We start from the raw sequence: 23964 nt of genomic DNA on the forward strand, positions 1-23964 counted from the left end.
ATACTACTCATAGGGCTACTTCTATTTGTATTAAGACTGAATGAAAGTCCGAGGAACACCAAGGCCAGAAGGAATCAACGAGGTGAAAAAATACCAAGATCAATGCTAGAGATAAAACAAAGCTTATTGTGCAGAGAATCCTCGACACAACGGACGAAGATCATCTTGCGAAGGCAGTACGGCTTCTCCACATACAGTTTTTCATTTATATATATACGTATATATATATATATATATATATATATATATATATATTTACATACATATATATACCGGTACACACATACATATACATATATATATATTTATATATAAATACATACTTAAATATGTATATATATATATATATATATATATATATATATATATATAAATACACACACACACACACACACACACACACACACACATACATATATATATATATATATATATATATATATATATATATATATATATATACGCATACGTATTTGTGTGTGTGCGTGCGTGTGTGTGTGTGTGTGGATTCGTTATCTATGATGGAAGCAGTACTAGTCCAGATTAGCAAAATAAAATTACAAAAGCTGTTTTATTCGTAGTATTTGAAAAATACACGAAAGCAATTGCGAAAAATTTTGAACAATTTGCATCCCAACAATGTGAAACAGATGCAATTGAGATTCAAAAGAAATCATTTTGAAGTTATAAAGAAGATCTAATTTGCTACAAACATTTTCTACATAAATTGACCAAGTTCAGAAGTCAGATAGAAAATATTCACGTTTAACAGGATAAAAGACGTTATTGAAACAGTTGTTTTTATATTTTGTTATGGAATTGACGGTTTCATCAAAGAAATCTGTCTGCGATTCCATTAATTTTCTATATATTTATAGTGCTGTCCAAGAAATGGGTCACAAAATTAAAAATGTGTTTTTTTTTACTACTAGACATCAACCGTCGTTTTCGCATATTTATATAAGCCAGAATACTATGGTTTCCTTGGAGCAGGCATTATCCAAAATAGCCGATATATTAACCTCAACAATATTTATGCATGCGTTTGTGTGTGCATGTTCATATAAATATGTATATTTATATACATATATATATATATATATATATATATATATATATATATATATATATATATATATACATATTCTTATAGTTGTATGTATATCCGTACTGTAATATCCTGCGGGAAATTGGAAAGTAATACTGTGTTTCAAAGTAATATAGATCAGAAACAGGAAAAGAAGTCATGCGACAGGTAATAAGAAAATTAAATGACAAAATCAAAACAAATACAAAAATTGACAAGAAACACATTAGAAGAGAAGACATGATAAATGATGATGAGAAAAGAAACATGACAAAATACCATTGCTCGTGAATTGACTAGATTTTTTTTTTAATGGGAACGAATCCGTGATTTGTGTTTTAGCAGGCATAGATATAAATGTACATCACATATATTTATACAGTTCTAAAATTTTCGACCAAAAGTAAAACAGACGTACTTTAAAACAAATATGCCATTTGTAGATAAATGTTTAGTATCGTTTCATTTCATTAATGGTATCACATAAGTGAAACTCTGTATATTGTACTAAAATTACACTAATTTATTGTATACTGATCTTTGAACTTTCATGAATTTCTCGAGATAAGCACTTTGTTAAAATGAGTTTTTAGAAATCAAGGCGGTAGATACGCTTTGATTAAATAAACCTCAAAACTTTATTCCTCTTTTGTTGGAATAGTGTATGTTTACATCAATTCATATCACTAGACTTCTCAAATTGAGAGTAAAACTCTCGGTGATTAGTTGAAAGATTTACCTTAATTTGTATCGTTTCTCTACAACGTAAGCTGCAGAGTTCCTTAGATTGAATGTTGTACGCCAGGATCCTTTTCGCACTACGTTTTCGTATACAATCTATTTTTCATCTCCGTCCCCAGGTTGTTTAAAAAATGGTATGCTTTCATTCCGTCTCAAGAGCATATCTTAAATGGAATACCGGTCCTAGAAATTCCTTTCTAAGTGTCTGTGAGGGATCCATACATTATAGCGAGAAATGTATCCTAGTGTCATACTTTAAGAAACTTGCAACTCCTCTGCAGGCTCTCTTGTTATATTTGAGGGTTTTTTTTTTCGATTTATCCCTTCAAAATAACTTTATCAAATGTTGAAGGTGTTCCACTACGACTGTTATCTTCCAAACTAAACTCTCCATCTTAAAATTTTGCAAACCACCTCCGAACATTTGATTCACAGCATCATCCCTATAAATTTCACAAATATTTTTGAAATACTTTTCCGCATTTTCTCCATGGTTTGAAAAAGAAAAGCATTACAAAGCAAATATTAAATATTTGGCTATTCATTTCAAATGTCAATAAAGAGTAACTGTAGTAAAAGATAAGTCTATTTTCATCAGGAACAAGGAAAAAATGCACTACCACTTCAAGCAACGGTAAAAACTTCAAGCTACGGTGAAGTTTTAACTGTGTTACGTTTAGATGTGTTCAATGTAGCGCGAAAATATTTAGCTTAAACACGTTCAAACTTTCCGACAACCTAACATAAAATTTCGTTTTTGGATTTGGTATATATCATACCCCCATATCCACAGTTTACACAGGTAGAGTAGAATAGTTAGTGGGCTGTTATGTAGATAGATGCATGTATTTGTGCGTATGTATATATGTATGTATGTATGTATGCATGTATATATGTGTATGTCTGTACGTACATACGTACATATGTATGTATGTATGTATGTATGTATATATGTGTATATGCACATGTATATAAACATGGATATGATAATAAACAGATCAACATACAGACGGATAGGTACATACGTTATATGAACAGACACGCACACATTCGCAAATGGAGACTAAAACACATGACCATATATACACAAACACGGAAATGCAAGCATATGAATATGCAGAATACATCAGATGCACACACACACATATGCATACACACACATATATGCATACACACATGCATACACACATGCATACATACATACATGCGTGCATAGGCACTCACACACACAAACACACACACACACACTAACTAACATACATGAACACAAACAAATAAAAAAAGGAACGCAGTGTAAATAACGGTTACGTTCGAACACCCACGTCGCCCGACACTTCCGCTTGGCTAACCACTCCCCCTCTAACATCTCCGTCTTTGGCCTCGATCTGCACCATGGACTCACACCCTCGCAACTCCGCCTGAAACAGCGTTATATTTTTAATCTACGCACAATTGTCCCGTTCGGACTAAACACAACGCCCGCCTCCTTTTGACTGCTTCTACACATCCTGTAACAAAGCAACCTTGTTTCATTTTATATTTTTTGTTTCAATCGCTCTATTTTATATTGCATTAACTTCTTTATCCCCTTTCAACCTTATTTTTCATTATTTATTATAATTTCTATTTCTATATACACGCACACATGCACACACATACGTACATCGTACATATCCACACACACGAAGAAAACACACGCACCCGTGCACACACATGAACGTACATATAACTCCCACACACACCACACACATACCGCGCACATACATGCACATACACACTTACATACTTCCACACACATACACACACGCACATACACACGCACACACACATAAAAAACCAAGGCTGTGAAGAATTTAGAACGTTTATAAATAGGTCTTACAGCTGTTTCCAGGTTATTTATTATATCTCTTCACCGGAGAGGGTGTGATAAAATGTTTAAACAATAATTAATTTAGATACGATACAAAATGGAGAGTGAAGTGGAGAAATGAAAATAGATATGAGATATGCATGGATATTGCATTTGTAGATCCATTACTGAGGCAGAATGGTAGACATATAAGATTCTAATATCACTTCTCTATCGAATTCAGGTCCCGCTGTAAGCTTGCAGTGCTATCTTTGATTTTCATTGCCTGTGATAATTTTGTATCATCAGTATAACTAGTGACAGTGATTTCCGAGTGACCGTAGGCATATCTAAGAGGGTTGTTACCAACAGTAATGGCCATAGAACAGTTCCTTGGGGGACACCACTTAGGATTGGCTGCAACTACCCGACTTCTTTCTTTATTGAAGTCTTGCAGTTTACTAACAATACTAAAATCTCGTAGCTTATGACATATGATGCCATGATCCTTGAAAGTGGTAAGTTCCCATACAAATTGATATAGGGAATAGTATTCACTATCCAGAAAGTAGGAAGCAGAGTAGACGCTAAAAATTATAAACCTATCGTTCTGACCTCACACATAAGGAATTTATAGATCGAATATTCCAAAGGAAACTAATTGCCTTCCTTGAATAGAATGATTTGTTACCTGACACCCAGTACGTTCTTAGAGTGGTAGTAGCTTTCTGACACAACGCTAACAGCACTACGACTGGATGTTAAAGCAGATACTGAATAACTCAAATTTTGACGTGATATATGTCGACTTTGATAAAGTCTATGATAAATCGATCATGGTATATGTCGCACGCTGTGTAATATCACCATAGTTTGGAAAACTTTATTTGAAGATACACGACTTCTTAAAAGCTAGAAATCAAATAGCAGTAGCCACGGGGCTACACCTAAGGAGGTGCAAATAACGAGTGGTGTCTCATAGGGCATTGTTTTGGGGTGACTGCTATTCATTTATGTCCTTCACAGATTTGCTCTCAGCTTTTCAGATAATCAACCTTGCTAGCTATGCAGAAGATACAAAGGTCCCTCAGAAGATACAGATCCATGGAGAAGTTGTGCTCCTAGAAAATGTGTTGGACGTAATATACAGGTGGGCTAAGGATAATAAAATGCAGTATAGTGCATGAAAAGTCTAATCCCTTCACTATCGGAACACGACGATGAAGGAAATACAGACAGGATATATTGTCCCAGGTCGGACAGTAATCTTTGAAATCAGTGTATGATCTTGGCATTGCAATGAGTATATCTTACTGAGTCGGCAATACAATACAGACTGCTGGTCTGATCCTTAGAACTTTCAGAACGAGAGAAAAAGAAAATATGGTAGTCCTCTGGTGGACATGTGCCCCCAGTTGTTTAGACGACTACTGCCCGCTTTTATCACCATAATATAGGTTTAACAGCGGAATTTGAAGCAATCCAACGAAGCTACACAAAGATTATCTCAATGCAACAAGTCAGCTCCTGGGAGAGACTGAAATAATTAAGTATCTATTCCCTAGGAGGAAGCCTGAAAAATATATGTAGTGATATATTTGGAAAATTTTGGAAGAAATCGTATGAAATGTTGGCATTGAACGTTACACAAAATAAAATAAGGTATCATTACTTAGTGCCGAAAATTCCAACGTTCCTATCAGGATACAAGACCAGATACTACGATACTGCAACATTTTGGGTTCAAAGGTCCACAAACTCTTCAATATCTTGTGAAAACTAGATGGGATGAAAATAGGTGTCTTGAAAGCAAAACTGGATCTCTTCCTGTCAAGAGTTCCGTATGAATCTACCTCGCAAATGAAAGCGCAGATGAGGGCAGTAAATTCAAACTGTCTCATCACCAAATGCAACAGATCAGAAGAGGTTACAAGTAGTGGAAATGCAGCAAAGCTAAAGGTGGTGTACCAGCATGGCCGCTGCTGTTAAGCACGGTTATGTGCTTTGTGTTTGAATAATAATTCAGGAATTTTAAACAATTCCGCATTAGACATTAATGAACATAATCCTACGCGGTATCTCAAATATTAATATATAACAAACTATGTTTCTTCTTTCAAGAAAGATATGAGATTGTGTTGTTCATCTAAGGATCACTTTCATTTAAGGACTACAGAGAAATAAAGAAGAATATGGACAACGGAATAGATTTTGGTTGAACAGAAAGAAAACCGTAATTATTCTATAATTAAAAATAATTTAATAGATCATTCATTTAACTATATAGAACTTCATAATTGCTTAATTGAATTCTGTTATAAAATTCCATTGAAAATTAATTTCATCTGTCGATTTTCAAATTCAACTCTAAAGAGTAAAATATGGTATTTATTGACCACAATTACTTTTTCTATTATTTCTTTTTATATTTAAAATTATTACTTCAGAAAATTAATTATATACTCCTTTCGTTTACTTCTTTTATTTTCTTATGAAACTAAATAGTTTTGATAATTGCTCTTTTATCGAGCTTAAATGATCTATACACTGTAGATTTTGTGTAAATTTGTTTTTATTCGAAATTAGTTGGGGAAAATTAAATTTAAGAATATTTAAAAATATTCATTTGCTAATTATTTAAAATAAATTATAAGGAGAAGTTGACGGCAGGGAATTTCAGACTAAAAACTGTTCATTAAATGTAATAATATTTTCAACATATTTATTAATTTCTCGCTGTATATCTTTTGTTGTTTATATTTTAAATATTTTCAAAGTTTATTTCCTACTCAATATTTATTATGACTAGCTAGATATATTTAGTAACTTGTCAATATGCATAATATGGTAAGTGACCAAATGAAAGTTTATTTACAACCTAATTTCCAGTACAAGAATTAGTTATTTTATTTACAATGAAATCACGTCATTCGTTTATAGAGAAATGTACATTCTTTCAAAATTATACTGTTACATATTCAAACGCATATGCACGGAAAATGTGATGCATTATGAACTTACTCTTCCATAATTCTAACCAAATAATTGCTACATCACAACCGCAGGTAATAAACTGCAAAAGAGTCCTGCTTTGCAGTTTAATCTTAGAAACGGACAAAATATATTTGTTTCAAATTTTGGCACAAAGCTAGCAGTTACTTCGACCCAGTACTCAACTGTTACTTATTTTATCGAACACGAGAAAACAAAGGCAATGTTGACCTCGGTAGAATTTGAACTCAGACGGGCAAAATGCCTCGCAGTATTTTGCCAGACGCAGTAACGATTCTACGAGATCATTGCCTCAAACGAAAGAAATATAAACTGTCTATTTTTATCATTTGTAAATAGATAATAATTTTGAATAAGCAACGACTCATTATTCATTATTTAAGTTGATTTAAAATTTTCTGTTTCAGGAACCAGGTATAACTATTCTTTATTTAAAAGTATTGCACAGATGATTAATATTTAGGAAACACTCAAACCAAACTGAATATCATCCAGACACTTTCTATTATTTTGTAGTAATTCTTTCAGTAAAATTCTTTTTAATCAATCAGATAAATGTATATTCGATATTCTCTTCGTGTTGATGAATTTATATAGCAAAACTCGGTCATATCGAGTTTGCTGCTCAAATGGATTAATTATTATGACAAATCATAAAGATGGATCATAGCGTTTGGCATAACCTTGTTATAGATATAACAAACAGATTGATATTGACTTTTATTTTTGCAATATTAACAGAAGTTACACGTCGGATTTCTCTAAAGACCCAATACTTTATTCAGCGCGTTTCTATCGTTGTAAGTCAATTTTCATTGCCTTTTCTCTAAATGATGGGCTAGATTCCATAGATGATGAAATGATCACTGATGAAAGCAGAATTGTTACATAAGTAAAAGAAAAAAGAATTTTAGAAACTAATTATTTACTCATAAGCGCTGTATTCTTGCAATGGAAGGCTAAGTTTCTCGGTTGAATGAAGGTACCTTACCTCATGTGAGGAAATCTATTTATTGTGCAACAAAGTCGCTATAAAACGTATAATATTAATGTAACAACACGGTTTACAGTATATGGCCAATTCAAATATCAAAATGACATCAATGAATTCTTAAAATAATTTTATATTCATGAATCGTCTGACTGGAGCGTATCAACTGTTTCACCAAATAAACATGCTTCTATATTTTAAAGTTGTATCATGTTCACCGGCACGTAATGAGGTTTAAAAATACGGTTATCTCTTATACGTATGTGACAATGCAAACCTTAGGTGTTTAATAAAGTCGTTACAGATCGGAATTGTGTGTCTTATATGATAGTATTTACAATTTTATAACATTATAGTTAATATAATATATAAAAATATAGTTTACTGAAACTTTTGACTGTGTAGGTCATCAACACTGTAGTATATATGAAAGAAAGGTTTAGAGCATGTGTTCCTTCACAGGACACGAAGCTACAGTATCTGCAGAATATTAAAACACCGAATGATTTACAATCAAGATAATGTGTAGAAAATTTGCATTAATTCGCAGTGAACCTTTAAATACTAAAGCTAGAGACAAGATAATGAAGGAAATTGCACTGGAAAAAAGATATAGTTCGAAAACGAAGCGAGATGGGCGTGAACAATCGGTGTAAGAGCAATGGATAATAAGGCATCACTGAAACTACATTTTAAAAACATAATCATATGCATTTATGTAATATTTCTCAAATTAGGAGGTGTAAAATATTATTGAGAATTTCACGAGTAGAGAAATGAAAATCATGCAAAAACACCTAGTCTATAAAAACGGAGAGAACTCTGGATAGACTTTTTGCTTAATAGATATTGAAATTATCTGGTCAATGTAACGGAGTGTGTCATACAGAAAACATCGTGTTAAAAAATACACAATACTCAAGAGAAGAATGATTACTTACAATGTAATCATGAACTCCAGACAGATGTGAAACATATGCATAATTGAAAGAGTTCACAATGAAGACAGTATAAGTAGGCCTTTTGTGTCATCACAGGTTTCTATATATCCGTCATTGGCGACTATATTCAGCATATTTCAGAAAAATAATCAGTTTCAGATTTGTCCACCACCCCATCCCACGAATATGCGTTTCTGAAATCAGCAGTATCCTACTTATTCCCTTAGACATTTCTACACTTTTCCCATATTATGATTAAATGAAAAATATTACAACTTAATAGGTAAAATTTATTCTTTACATTGCTTTCACAAAACAGGTCCAAATATTTTCGTGCGTCAACATGTATGTCTAAGGTGTTGCAATTCAGTAGGGTTTCGAAGTGGAAATTAAGCGTACCATCAATAAACTGCTGTTGAGGATTGATATGTTTTTAAATGGCTATTTAAAACTTTCCGATGAATATGTATTCTGAATAAATCGTGTGAATTGAAGATCTCTTCCATGCTTATACAGAAATGTATTAGATGGCATTAACAATACATTGCATTTTCATCAAGACTTTTTATTCCAAACACTTCGAATTGTTAGTGCAATGAAAGAAAGACAATTGCTTAAAGATAATCCCACAAATGACACAATTTCAGAGTAAAAGCATAAGTTTTCACTATTGTTAGCTGCTGTGGAGGCGTAATGGCCCAGTGGTTAGGGCAGCGGGCTCGTGGTCGGAGGATCGCGGTTTCGATTCCCAGACCGGGCGTTATGTGTGTCTATTGAGCGAAAACACGTAAAAGCTCCACGAAGTTCAGGCAGGGGGTGGTGGCGACCCGTGTGTTCTCTTTCACCCCAACATTCTCTCACTCTTTCTTCCTGTTTCTTGAGTAACGCTGCGATGGACTGGCGTCCCGTCCAGCCGGAGTGGGGGGCACATACGCGATAGAAACCGGGATACCGGGCCCATAAACCTGACTAGGCTTTAAAAGGGCGGATAATAAAAATAAATTGTTATCTGCTATATAACAATATCCCAGACCAAGTTTATAACAAAAACTGATATAAACATTTAATTGCATGAGCATCCGATTGAATGTATGATAATATAGCGTTTGTGTTAGAAACTTAACATGAACAATAAGTATTTAAAGGCAATAATTAGGTCTGCTAGAAAGAATATTGGAATCATATATAAACTTAACTTTCGCATCAGAAATGTTCAATCTATAATGAAAAACGAAAGTTTATGTCACTGAAGAACAATTTAAATCAAACTGGTACAAAGTACGAACTTTTTTCTCGATCTCTCAATGTTTTAGTGGTAATAATCGGACATCTCATAAACGATTTATCAGTGTCTTACAAATACAAAAACACTAATTGAATTTATAATTGCATCAAAGATAAAAATAGGTTAATAAAAATGGTAAGACCACAACAGAAAAACGTAAGGTCATAATCCACCTCTGGTTGAGTAATCTTTTGACCAGATACATTTCTTCACATATCTAAACTACGCTAACAGTAGCTTCTAGAGCAGAAACGTACTGAATCTTTGGTATGTTTTAAATAAGAGATAACGAAAAACTACAAGAATTATACTCATATATTTTGTAGTGTGATAAAGAAGCTGACAGAGACGTATCATATAAATAGCAAGTTTATATTGTTTTACATTTTTCACATACTTTACTCCGAATCACACACGTATCTTGAATGAAATTAACTTAAACGCACGTCATTTGTATTAGCGGAGAGCCGTTAAATTATTCAAAGAATCGATACTAAAATGCACGCAATGAATTCAACGCTATCATGCTATTACACGCAAAAAGATGTGTTTAGTTATTTTCATAGTATAACAGTTCTGTTGACTTTATAATTCAATGAAACGCAGTTAACGTACTAAGCAGATGTTACGTATGACTAACAACACTATCCTGAGCTTCTACATTTTGGAAAATGTGAAAGAAATGAAACATGTTATCGACTGTTAATTCATTTCCTTGTATTCGTTACATCTCACACTGTTTAATCAAGCTTGTTGGAAACACAGTTAATCACAATAGCAACATTGATTAGAAGTTAGGTATATGTGTGTGTCTGTGTGTGCGCGTAGGCATGTGCGTGCGTGCCTAAGTGCGTGCGCGTGTATGTATGTTAAGGGAACTTAGTTAACTATATCAAACAACCAGATCCTAATAAATTCAAATAGGATTAACATCCAAAGTAATTCCTTATGTATAGCAAGTAAATCCAAATATCGCTTAGAAGAATTTCATCGTATCCCCGATAACTGACAACATGGACAAGAATGAAGAAAAGCCACCTCTTTGATTGATGATTACACCATACATTGCCGACGATCGTTTCTTTTGTGTCACTATATTTAGATACAGATAAAAGGTACAAAATACCAATCACTTATCAGGTTAACTCAAACCCGGCTAAATTGAAAATAACTTAAGATATATCTAATACATGAACGTATACGTAATAGAGCGTTTAGAAGAAATATAATAGCCGCTCACTTTCTTTCTCTCTGTTGTTCTCTCTCTCACCCTGTATATATGTGTGTGCGTGCGTCGTATATATGTACGTTCAATTAAATTGTGTAAACAAAATACATGCACACCTAGATATGCATAGGCTGATGTGTGGTGAATATATACTTTCTTTAGAATATAACTGCATTAATAACAGTACTAATGTATTTCATAAAGAATGAGGATATGTTCGGAGACTACCGCCTCAAATTCTATAACGAGGCTTCGGAATTTACTGATCGCAACGGGAATCTACAAAGTTCAGCAAAATGGTTTTGCATCTATAGGCAAACTTCACTGTTAAAGACCAGCTTCTTTATTCCAATATATTTAATGAAGTGGCGGACAATCATAGAAGATATGTTGATTAACTTAATCTGTTCATATCAACATGTCAATTAAAACGAAAAATACGTTACTTAAATTTACTGAATCTTGCGCTGTTATTTTTCTGAATGATCATGAGCGTATAATAAACTGAAAGCTCACTTGTGAAATGAATGGTGCAGATAGAATAACTAGCTTTTTCAAAAGTCTTTAAGTACATAACCTGTTTTAATATCAATATATTATTGATTTCAAAGCAAGATATTACCATCCAAATCATGACATTATTGAAAGGCATACACTATACAGGAAAACGGAAACAACAAAACTCACAAGTTTTACTTACTCAATAGGATTTGAGACACATGTGTGAAAAATTGATTGATTTAACTGTTACGAATAAAATTTTAAAGTAACGCAATTACTCAACTAGGAAATTTCTTAGAACCGTAAACCTAAATTAATCGTTCTAGGGACTAAACGATTCCCTTGCAAAACATCTGAAATATTTTGGAAGATATAGAGAATATTATATTTATTGAGACAAAGATGGAAAAGAACATTACAATGAAAACCAAATGACGTTGCAAAAATTGTTTAGACTAAAGGAGTGATTCACGAGAGAAATCATGGTAGCATAATTGGGGAATGAGAAATCAATTGCTTATATTTTTGTGCATGCTAATCTTCATACATAATATAAGATATTACGCAATTCAGAAACAGATATAGTTGGCCGATATTTCATGATGTTTCCATGATTGCCATTATAGTAGACTAGGCACAACTTCTTCCAGTTGTAGGCACCATATTCTAGATGCATCAATATTTAACAAGTCAATCGTATCAGAAAAATAAGAGAAACAATGAGTTATCATTACGTAAAGAACTTCACAATTGCAAAATGGCTCTCCAGACCCCCTCCTAAAATCTGCAAGTTGCTTTACTGAACTCATGAATGTATACACTAAAATATATGAATCCTTCACATGGAGTCTTTGAAAATTGATCAAGAGAAAGTCATTTGGAAGTATACTATCCGTTTTAGTAAAATCAGAACCACTTTTAGAATATGAAGTCAATTTTACTCTGAAGTGAACATTCTTCAAAGGACTTCTTCAATAAAACAGGCAAATCCTTCGATCACTGAGTGGACTACATATATCTAACTTCAATAGAGCTTTTACTGCAAAATGTCAATATTTAAAAGAAATAAAACTGTAAATTAATGCATTTTTAACTTTAATTTCCAAAGTAATAAAATGGTGAATGGTAATCGCCAAGCATCATTCACAACCAAGCATGCAGAAACAGATGTTCTTCTCTGTCACACAGACAAGAAATAGACTCACAATCAGGGATGTAATGGTCCAACAAGACCTAGATGCTATATTCCGTGTACATATTAAACAATCTCATGAATATTTCGCTTTTCTCTTAGCGAACATTAAATCTAATTACTCTGCACTTTATTCACAAAAGACAAATATATCACTTACTTGGTTTGTTCATGATTACAAGTAACTTTACAGGCGACTAATTCACTTCGATGCAAATTCATTGAAAAATCGCTTAATCTGAACAGTTAAATTTTGATTTCTTGAGACTTGAGTATAAAACTGAGTATTTACTAACAATTTTTGACAAAATAAATGACAGATGTTTGAAACCTGAGCTGCAGGGAATTACGTCTAACATAACGCTTTATACTCAGCAATAGGTTACAATGAAAAGCAATGAGGCAAAAAGTAACTCGATGATGCACCAACCAAGTCTTCAAAGCATTAACATTAATTTCTGGATCTAGGACATACATTAGAGGCATGTAGATGTCGAAAACAGAAGACTCATTAATGAAGGTCATGATACATTTTGGCATTTTGTATGATTGCCAAAATACACAAAAATCAATTAAGCATACATATACAGTTAAAGGGTGTCTGTTATATGAGTCAGTAACTATCATATTCAAAGTAATAAACTATAAAATCTAAAGAAGTTTTTGTTTGATATTCTATGAATTACGTTAATTTTGTTGGTTCGATACAAATAAAATACCAAACAATAAACTACTTTTGTTCGCAGCCGCAAGAACTATTGTTTAGATTCGAAGAAAAGTTATTCATAGTTTGCAGAAATCTTAAATATGTTTGCTATATGTATGGAATCTAATCGAACCATTTCTGATGCTGATATAGTAATGTTTCTCATAAATATTCCAAGATTATTTCAGTTGCTTTCATTTCATTGCGGTTTTCACTCGTTTTCACTATTCAGATTCTTGCATTTTATTTTCTTTGTAAACATTTTTCATTTCTATGCCAGTTCAGATATATTTTTGATATTTTATTTCCTTATACGCTTGTGCATTTTTTTTGTTCTATTAATAAATACTTTAGTTACATTTTATTCATCAATCTCGAAATATTTGGGGGTTTATTATTATTACTTTGTTCGTTGAGATCGTCTGTTATTGTTATTCTTCACCGTATTTTCATTGCTCTATTTCTCTATCCTTTGATCATCTAAAATGAGATCAAATCGTTTTCACCATTATTTTTGTTTTTCAGTTGAGAAATTTATAAAAAGAGCGTAGACACAGACAGACGCACATAGATTGATGCAAACACACAAAGGAAAAGACAGACAAAGGAGTCATGTACACTTTCATATGCACAAAACGTGCGTGTACACAAGCTCACACAAACACACACACACACACGCACACACACACACACACACTCACATACACGTAGACATATGTAGTTACATAGACAACAGAATATAATACATGTATGAAGATATAAATCTAAAAAAATAAACATAAGCAGAAATATATACCTATTTATTTGTCTATCTATCTATCTGTCTATGTCTACTGTCTATGTCTACTGTCTATCTATCTATCTATCTATCTATCTATCTATCTATCTATCTATCTATATACATATCTATCTGTCTATCTATCTATCTATCTATCTATCTATCTATCTATCTATCTATCTATCTATCTATCTATCTATCTCTATCTATCTATCTGTCAATCTCTCTATATATACACACACACAGAGGTATGCAGTTACATACACACAAACACGAACGGAGAACGATACACGTATGGACATATACAATAAATTAAACAAAAAAACGTAAGTAGAAATATTTTTAAATATACACCTACAGTCACTCAGGCTCAGACATTCGCATACGCAGACTCACATGCAAAATAATATATGCAAAAACCCATACATATCTCTACATAGATAACTATATTCATACATACAGGCATACACTCATACATAGACACAGACACATGCAAAGCAGTAAGTGGAAAAACATTTTGCTTGACTGAATCTACTCATTGAAATGTACGTTAAATACACAGCTATAAATGACTATGCCAGTAATCACACACGGTTTTACATGACTGTTTGCAGACAAACACATCTCTGTATATATACATATATTCATATAACCAAACGAAAATACAAAACTAGGACAAGATTTCACACATGTATGAACGTCTAAAAATTTATCATGTATATATAGATTCACAATTATATACAAATCAACTACACACATGCTTACCTAAGCTCACGTATACACCTATATACGTACATACATGCATATATATATATACACACGCACACACACACACACACACACACGCATATATATATATATATATATATATATATATATATATATATATATATATATATATATATACATACATACACATTCAAATATACGTACACCATACATAAAACCATGACGGCACTCCGTCGGTTATGACGACGAGGGTTTCAGTCCATCTAATTAACGGAATATCCTGCTCGTGAAATTAACGTGTAAGTGGCTGAGCATTCCACAGACACGTGTACCTTTAACCTAGTTCTGGGGGAGATTCAGCGTGACACAGTGTGACAAGGCTAGCCCTTCGAAATACGGATACAACAGAAACAAGAAGAAAGAGTGAGAGAAAGTTGTGATAAAAGAGTGCAGCAGGGTTCGCCACCAACACCTCTGCCGGATCCTCGTGGAGCTTTTAGGTGTTTTCGCTCAATAAACACTCATAACGCCCTGTCTGGGAATCGAAGCCGCGATCCTATAACAGCCATTCCGCTGCCCTAACCACTAGGCCATTGCGCATCCACAAATAAAACTATATATACATGTGCACAGAGATGTGTTCGAAATCATTACACAGTACTCTAATTTATAACTATTTTACTCACATGCATTACGGTTGTTTTATTGTATTGAATTGTATTGAATCTAACTCCTGTAACCTGGATGCAGTATAATAGTTATTTTAATAATCCACAGCTTTAAGTAGCTATTTCTCCTTGAAATTGCATATTTCTAATTTTGATGAGCAGGCGTGTTCTTTTATCTAATTTCTTTGAGAATGCTTAGACTTTTTCTGGAAAATCTAATAATATGTTATCAAGAACTGTGTTTTAGTACTGTTGCTTTTACGGTTGACTCAGACATTATAAAACTAATTTAAGAAAATGAATTAATGTTTTTAGCCAAATTAAATAGGAAATGTTATTGTGAACAAACTATAAATACAAATATATACGAAACAACATGAAACAAACAGAAAAACAAATGACAATATAGTAAAATTATGTAATTATCAAAACTTCTTTCCGTATGTTCATCATTTCAAGTTCATTAAAAATGGTCAGAGTAAGAATTTCAATAATAATGGAAATATATGATGATCTATATAAAAGATAATCTCTATTAGATAATGATATACTGATGCAAATAAAGTACTTCCACGTGTGAACATAGTCGAAGTTATATTCAAAAACTCATACATATACACATTAGCATAAACTTCTATTTATACAATCGCACGCGCACGCGCATGCGCGCACACACCGTATCCATCTCTCTCACACACACACATACGCATATATTAAACTACGAGCAAGTAGCTATATTTGTGCATGTATGTGTGTATATATAATCTTTTCTGCTCTAGGTACGAGGCCCGAAAGTTTGGCGGAGGTGGGGGGGCGGTTGATTAGATCGACCCCAGTATGCAGCTGGTACTTAATTTATCGACCCCGAAAGGACGAAAGGCAAAGTCGCCCTCGGCGGAATTTGAACTGAGAATGTAAATATGTGTATATATAATAGCAACAGAAGCAGTTTTATGTCATTTCCACCGCGTGGCATAGTTTTCAATTAACATGGACGCAATTTCGAAATTCCAGGTTGCTAATAATGCTCGATAGATATGTGCATATACTTAAAAGTATACTCTCTTTCTTCCACTTTGTGTGTGTGAGTATCTGGCAGGTTATGTAAGCAAGTGCATACTTTCTAACTCGATTTCTCTAAAGCAGATTATTTTCTAGTCTATGAAGTATTGTCACCAATTAATTATCAGCGATAGAATAATTCTTATCATACAAGGAATTATATATTCGCTAATATACCTTATGCATAGAGTAACACGTGCAAACACACACACATACTCATACACACGCACACACTGACACAGACAAACATAAATGAACCGTCGAAACGCCGGTGTTAAAACGTGGGTAGCTGAGAGAGAGAAGATGAAGTATAATGTTCTCTATGTGGCTCGTGTGTTAACGTCTACGTGTGTTTGCAATGTCCTGTACCCAGATATGACCTATACATACAGGTGAATGTCGGTATGCACATACCTGTACGTATATATGCATATACTCATTTACTATTTGTTTTATATATATATATATATATATATGTATATATATATATATATATATATATATATATATATATATATATATATATATATATATATATATATATATATATATATATATATATATATATATATATATATATATATATATATATATATATATATATATATATATATATATATAGGAGACCAAAAGTGTACGTACGCCGCAATGTGTGTATATAAAAGAAAGACAAATACAAAAAATGGAACAAGAACGTAACAGGCGACAACATAACATTCGGACAGTTAGACGATACAAAAAAGGACAGGAAAAAACAAGGATGGGTCATCCGGAGCTTTCAATCTTCAGTTGAGAATCAGATCGTCTTTGTAGTTTCGGTCTGTTACTATCGAGACTGCTCTAATCTGGACGGCCCCAAGAACATCTATGCTAAGAGCACTAGATTCTTTCGGAAAAAGATATATATATATATTATATATATAAGATATATATATCATTTATTGGTAACGGTTGCAACATCCTCTGCAAAATTATATATATATATATATATATATATATATATATATATATATATATATATATATATATATATATATATATATATATATATATATATATATATATATATATATATATATATATATATATATATATATAATTTTGCAGAGGATGTTGCAACCGTTACCAATAAATGATATAAATGATCTTAGGATGTGAGGAAGTACATCATGATATCTCATGTATGTTTGTGTATGTGTAGTTATGCATATATGGATGAGTGCATATAAGTGTGTGTATATGTGTGTATCTGAACGGAGATAAGGATACGCATACATATATATATATATATATATGTGTGTGTGTGTGTAAGTGCGTACATGTATAGGTGTGTTTGTGTATGTATATATATGTGTATATATGTATATGTATATATATATGTATATGTATATGTGTATGTATGTGCATATATATGTGTATATATATATGTGTATATACGTGTGTATATATATATATATATGTATGTATATGTATGTATGTGTATGTATGTATATATGCATATGTATACGGGTAAAGCAAGGAACAGGTAATATAGTATAGTACAACACAATTAAGTGTTTGATCTCCAAATACAATGTAAATAAGTGACTCTAACAAATTAAGGGTAGATATGAAATAAAAGTAAGAACTGAGAACAAAATAAATGACTAAACATTTAGTAGGAAGAGATGAGGGTCAAGTTTTTATATGAAAACCATAGAAAAAAATGGTAATAGCAAAGAATGATAAAATATCAAAATATTAATAATTTGTTTTTAGTAAAGGGGCTTGTAATGATTCCTAGGTGGTTTGATGGCTGAACTGAGATTTCTCTTAGCAAAGTAAAGAGACCTAACAATAATAATATAAAATGGAATAATAGACATGTGAACCCTCTAGGGGCTATGAATATAGTCGACATATAGGGGATAATAGATAATAATTTTAAAATTAATAACTAAATTAATAGATAAATAAATTAATAAATAAATGAATAAATAAATAAATAAATAAAATAAATTAATCTAGTAGACATTCACAGGAGAGCAATAACAATAGAAAAATTAAGGAGTTACCTCCCCTATATATATATATATATATATATATATATATATATATATATATATATATATATATATATATATATATATATATATAATAACGGAAAAAATAATGGTGGACGTAAACGAAATTTTAATAATTTAATAATTTATTATGATCGTTATGTATGTGTTTTTTCGTAATTTGTTCTGATGGTAGCCATTCCTGAAGAAGTGCCAAATGTCGGAAATCCAATGGGCCAGTCACTCGATAAGTTTCGGCACAGAAATGTTGACATAGAGTGGTAAATAAATCGATCTTGGATATATCGAATTTGAAGTTTCTATCTCTTTTAAATATACGAATTTAAAAGTTAAAAACCTTCAAATATATATATATATATATATATATATATATATATATATATATATATATATATATATATATATATATATATATATATATATATATATATTATATATATATATATATATATATATAAATATATATATATATATATATATAAATATATATATATACATACATACATACATACATACATACATATATGTTTGCATTTATCTATGTATGCATGTATACATGCGTCATGTCGCTCTCTCTCTCTCTCTAATACACAAGATAATCATTTCATCATAATTGAAAGCACGATTAGTTTTAAATGGAGGTTATGAACATTCCAGGTAAACAATACATAAAATGTACATAAGTAAATAGGTTCCTAAATTTTCTAACCATTGATTATACTGTACGAGATAGTGCAGAAACGGTTCTTAGTTTGGGTAAAAGAATTTAATGGAAGATCAGTTAATTATGATTTTTTTCAACATATTCCCCTTCCGAATTCACACACTTATCGCATCTCTCCTTCAGTATTTCTAAACCCTGTAAAAGAACACGGAAGGTCGAGCTTCCAGCCTGTCCTTTCGCGATAGCTTTAAAGCTAAGAAATTTTCAGCATAGTACTAATATATTCTTATTTGTACACTCGTATACACACACACACATACACACACACACATACACACAGATACATATATGATATGTATAATACAGGTTGATAATCTTCCGAACTCTATTAAACAATCAGTATTTGGGTTAAATTTTGCCTTTTGGTGAATGTGCCAACTTAGTTCGCATTTATCCAGCTTTTCTCAAGGAAATAATTTGCCCAGGTGCAGCTTAGGCGTCAAGGTTTTGTGGTACTTGAACAGTTTTATTTTTCTTTGATCGCATTTAAAGAAATAATTCAGGAATATTATAAACAACATTCCTGTTTTCATTGAAGTTTTTGCTATTATTCATACACTTTTCTAGAAATTTTACATTTCAGTCAAGTCAATGTTCATATGAATAATACTACCACCATCATCACCATCACCTCTATTAGTGTTGTTATTAGTGCTGGTAGTGGTGGTGGTGGTGGTGGTGGTGGTGGTGTTGCTGGTAATAGTAGTAATAGCAGCAGTACATATCATTAATAGCAGTAGTACATATCTTTCACTCTTACTCAGACTATTATACACACACACAGAGGCACAAGCATGTGTGTATGGATACACACACACACACACACACACACACACACACACACACACACACACACACACACACACACACATATATATATATATATATATATATATATATATATATATATATATATATATATATATATATATGCTATGGTGCATGTGTGAACGAGCATACCACTGCCAATAATTTCCACCCTTTGCCAATAAAGTTTAGAAACAAAAAAATATAGTATAATATAAGACCTGCACCCATTTTGCACGGAGACACTCACACATACCAATAATCATTTGCCAATAACATTAAATCTCTTGCTATGCAACGTGAAACGGTGAATTTACAAGAGGCAAAAATTTCATAAGAACTCTCCCCTTCAAGGAAATTATACTTCCTGTTGTTCTTGTGCAAGAAAGTATACTGGGTTTATGCATGTAATATATTTATTTTGTTTATATATTTTAATGATAATCTCAACCATACCAAAACTAAGTGCAATAGGATCACGAAATATTGTTTTTCTTGTGGGTAACCTGCTTTTATGTATTCTGCATCAACAGTTCTACTGTAAAAGAGGTTTCATGGAGTTTAGCTACATTACTGCAAGATAGATGATTTGTTCGCTGGTTAAGAATTAATAATTGTTTCACTCCTATGTATCCGTGTGTTCATTTCTACATGTATGTTAACGCGTGTATATACACTAACACACGCACACGCATATATATATATATATATATATATATATATATATATATATATATATATATATATACAGTTCATTATTAAAGGCACAAAAACATGACAGAATATTGCTATTCAGAGTTTCACGATCCCGTTCGTCGGGCAGCTGTGATCTGAAATGGAACACGAATTAAAGTTATACGTATGATATATTATGATACAATTCATATTGGCACATAGACATCTGAGTTTGCTTGGACGTTTTCGATTAACGGTTATTTAAAAAAAGCGGTGATATGAATAACAAAAAAAAAATAATATTATTTCAAAATAATATAAAAGGAATAAACATCGCCTTGTATGAATGAAATCGAAGAGAACCATAAATTAAAAATAATTTTTTGGCTTAAAAAAAAAACATACATGACCAGAGTAAACAATCTCAAATTTCATTTAATTTGCTTTGCGGGAATGGCGGTTTTAATGAAGTCGCGTCTTGTCCTTACCTTTGAAACGCGGATCAGAGAAAACAGAGGACAACTGATGAAGGAAATATTCTTAATGTTGCATATCTCGTTTCTCATTCTGTCCACGTTTTGTTTTTGTGTTGTATCTATATATGCATATATATACATACGTCAACTTCGTCAACTTCGATTGGAAAGCCCATCTTCATCTTTCTCCTCCTCATCCTCCTCATGCTCCGCCACATATACCACCACCACCACCACCTGTAGTAGCTGTTTATGGAAATATGTTTGCTTCATTATAAAAAGATTGCAGTTTATATGACATCACATTAAATTATTATATCGGAACTTTAATGAGGCTCAACCCTATAATGAAAAGAGCACTACAGAAATACATAATATACATAATTGAATCAGTAAAATATTTTTATCCGGAATGTAGATAAGAACAAGAATGTAAATATTCACTTGCATGGAGGCGCAGTGACATTTATTCAGTTATCCATACAAACGTCTTAATATATGTATATATATATATATATATATATATATATATATATATATATATATATACAAAGAAAGAGAAAGAGAGAGAGAGTGAGAGAGAGAGAGAGAAAGAGAGAAAGAGAGAGAGAGAGAGAGAGAGAGAGAGAGAGAGAGAGAGAGAGAGCAATGCTGATATAGATTCATACTTTTCTATATAATCTGTATATGTACCTGCACTTAGAATGATTCTAAGTTAGAAAAATCTACCAAGGAAAAATATTGTGTTATAATTGAATTTATTAGATTTCCATTACAAATTTTATATTTTCAGCTCACATATGTTTGTAATGCATGTATCTATTTAACGCTTTTATCGTTAACTTTTTTTCAGTAATATCATTTAGTACAAGCGTAGGTGTTTTGATTGATGTGGCATTTTTGCTCTATACAAAATTCTTTCTTATCTTGAATTGAAAGAATGTGCTGATGACGATAATAGTTAAAATTAAATTTCTGTTTATATATAAAAGATTAAATGTAATGTATATATATATATACTTTTTTAGTATATGTCTTTATTTAAATACGCTCTTTTAATGAAAATATCGTTACCTTTTTCCTAGATTCTCCTCTCTATATTATATATGTTCTCTTTGATGCCTTCAATTCGCAGTAGCTTCCACAATCACTTACATCACGTCTGACATAGTTGTCACTAAAAGTGTTCCACTTGTACCAATCTCCCTTATATACACTGAAATTGAATATAAGATTCATTATCTTAGATATATTTGAAGTCAGTTTTAAGACGGTAGTGTAATTTAATTGGGGTTTATTTGCTATTTCTAATGAGTCTGACTATAGTGCAGGCGCTCCTGATTTCTTTGTGCTAATATTATAAATTGCTTTGAAATTCTTATCCGTAAAGTTAGAGCCAAATTATAAGTTGAAATAATTAATTTCCTTTCTTCATTTTGCACTTAATAACCACAAAAGAATTGAATACTCACATGCTGAATTAATTCTTGTAAAACTATCTGATTAGAAAAAGCTTGGTGATGAAGATTTTTTTCTGTTAATCATATTGCAAACATTTTTGTTTGATCCGAGACACGTTAGTCCGGGAAATCAATATTTCTAAGATGTTTGACAAAGAAATTAGTGTATCAATGTAAGATCGTATGTGACAGAGGAACATACTCCTATATAGGAGCGACCTCGCTAAATTTTCAGAAAACGTCTATTAAATCATTTAAATTCATTTAGAGATAGAAATTAATTGAACAACACGGGCTTAAACAGACTAATCTGGCCCCATAGCTTTACCACAGAGTGGGAGATAATTGGTACGGCTAATACGTATAGAATATGGGGAAAAGATGTGGGTTATGTATAGGAGAAATGCACCAAATATTTACGTCGGAACACAACTTAATTGTAGACTATAACAGGCCTTAAGATGCTGATTCAAACATACTAAAGCTTTTAAGAAATTCAATACCCGCATTTTGTAACTTGATATCTCACCCATATATAATAGGAATGAAAGATAGAAGCCCATGCCCAGAATTTCTCTACTGCATACCCTTATCCTTAACTAAATTAGTATATATTCCTTTTTCTTCACCGTACCCAGCAATAAAAATCGCAGCCATAGAAAACATTGAAAAATTAAAAATGTAACATAGAACTGAACTAACCTAAAATAAAATACATTACAAGAACTATACTTCAAATGAAGCTTATTAAGAACTCACCTGTATCTACTGCAATGCACCAATAAGGCTACAAATACAGCAAAGGAAACTTTAATCTAATTTGATAGAATCCCGACTTCGGTGAGCAACTGGTGTGAAGCCTAAGTCAACTACATCGGATTTCAGATACACACTGACCCCCCCTCTTCTTCCTGAACACTATAACCAATTAAAAAAATGTGACACGGAATTCAATTCGTCCGTCTTTAGATTCTAAGTTCAAATTTCAC

The 23964-nt window shown here is 32.0% G+C and overlaps 1 long non-coding RNA gene across 2 annotated transcripts in view; it reads right to left on the reverse strand.

Annotated features, from left to right (window-relative positions):
- Nucleotides 1-23964, reverse strand: part of LOC128247595 (uncharacterized) — a 168911-nt gene that overhangs the window by 9069 nt on the left and 135878 nt on the right. For both annotated transcript variants that reach the window (XR_016241538.1, XR_016241537.1), the window contains exons 4-5: nucleotides 22590-22731; nucleotides 21528-21761 (exon numbers count right to left, since the gene is read on the reverse strand). This is a non-coding gene — a long non-coding RNA (uncharacterized LOC128247595). The remainder of the gene's footprint in view (nucleotides 1-21527; nucleotides 21762-22589; nucleotides 22732-23964) is intronic.

The sequence above is a fragment of the Octopus bimaculoides genome, chromosome 4, assembly GCF_046866305.1.
Source record: "Octopus bimaculoides isolate indiv1 chromosome 4, ASM4686630v1, whole genome shotgun sequence".
NCBI lineage: Eukaryota > Metazoa > Mollusca > Cephalopoda > Octopoda > Octopodidae > Octopus > Octopus bimaculoides.